A 1855-nucleotide genomic window follows, 5' to 3' on the forward strand; every position below is an offset into this window, starting at 1 on the left:
AGTTGCCCAGGTGGGTCTCGAACCCGCCGGCTCAGGCAATCCACTCACCTCAGCCTCTCATCCAAATATCTTTTAATTAAGTATATCTTTAGGCAGGGTTCGGTGGCTCAGCCTATAATCCCAGCACTTTGGGTGGCCGAGGAAAGAGGATTGCCTAAACCCGCAGGTTCGAGACCCACCAGGACAACTTGGCAAGACCTGATCTCTACAATAAATCAAAAATTAGCCAGGCATGGTAGAGCGCCTGTAATTCCAGCTACTTGGAAGGTTGAGGCGGAAGGATCGCAGGAGCCCAGCAGGTCGAGGCTCTGGTGGCTGGCAGCATGCGGTGGTTGGGAGTATGCCACTGTCCTCCAGCCTGGGTGACAGAGTGAGACTCCAACTCAAAAAAAAAAAGTATGCCTTTAATAAATATGTAATTTATTAAAATGATGGCATTTCAAAATAATAGGAAAATGATGCAGATACCATGCATGGATTGACCAGCTCTCTTCTTGGATGCCTTCCTGGAAAGTCAAAATCAGTATTTCCCACATGCACTTGTAACTAGGGTTTCAAACACGATTTAGGTTCTCCCAAGCCATGGAAGGCTTTGATTCAAATTTGGATTACATGAGGAGTGAGGCAAGGCATGCAGCTTCCTGATGCTTCTAGAGTTAGAGAGTTAGCAGCTGCTTTGACAGGTAATCTAGGGAGTTTTTTGTTTGTTTGTTTTGTTTTGTTTTTTTAGTCAAAGCCTCACTCTGTCTCCCTGGCTGGAGTACAGTAGCATGATCATGGCTCACCACAGCCTCGGCCTCCCGGACTCAGGATACCCTTCCACCTCATCTACCTGAGTAGCTTGGACTACAGGTGTAGACGCGGCTACGTTTTTTTATTTTTTTGTAGAGTCAAGGTCTTGCTATCTTGCCCAGCCTGGTGTTAAATTCTGGGCCCAGGCAATCCTCCCGTCCCAGTCTCTCAAAGTGCTGGGTACAAGTGTGAGCCACCATGTCTGGCCTGAGTTCTTGAATACTCATATTGATGTCTGTTTCTCCCAAAGATTATGCATATTATCTCAATCCCTTCACAAATCCCTTTTTTTTAAATTTTATTTTGTTTCATTTATTTATTTTTTGATTCAGAGTCTCACTCTGTTGCCCAGGCTGGAGTGCACAATCGCAGCTCAAGACATCCTTGACCTCCTGGGCTCAGGTGATCCTCCCACCCTCAGCCTTCCAAGTAGCTGGAACTTCAGCCATGTGCCACCGCGCTCATCTAATTTTTTAAGTTTTTGTAGAGACAAAGTCTTGCTATATTGCCCAGACTGGTCTTCAACTTCTGAGTTCAAGCAATCCTTTCACTACAACCTCCCAAAGTGCAGGGATTACAGGCATGAGCCACTGTGCCTGGCCATTCCTTTATTCTTTTCTCTTTTTTTTTAAGGCAGCGTCTCACTCCATCACCCAGGCTGGAGTGCAGTGGCAAACTCACGGCCACTCCAGAGTTGATCTGCTGGGTTTAGGTGATCCTTCCACCTCAGCCTTCCAAGTGATGGAACTACAATCGTGCGCTACCATGCCCGGCTAATTTTTGATTTATTGTAGAGATGAGATCTCTCCAAGTTGTCCAGGCTGGTCTCGAGCCCGTGGGCTCAGGCAATCCACTCACCTCGGCCTCCTAAAGTACTGGAATTATAGGCTACGCTACCTAACCGGTCTCAATTTTTTGATGTAGAGATGAGGATTCTCCTAGTTGCCCAGGCTGGTCTCAAACCCGTGGGCTCAGGCAATCCCCTCACCTCAGCCTACCAAAGTGCTGGGACTACAGGCTTGAGTCACTGCAGCTGGGCTTCCTTTATTCTTTTTTTTTTTTT

This window comes from Carlito syrichta, unplaced genomic scaffold (genome assembly GCF_000164805.1).
Source record: "Carlito syrichta isolate Samal-C Ts95f unplaced genomic scaffold, Tarsius_syrichta-2.0.1 Scaffold309473, whole genome shotgun sequence".
In the NCBI taxonomy this organism is placed as follows: Eukaryota; Metazoa; Chordata; class Mammalia; order Primates; family Tarsiidae; genus Carlito; species Carlito syrichta.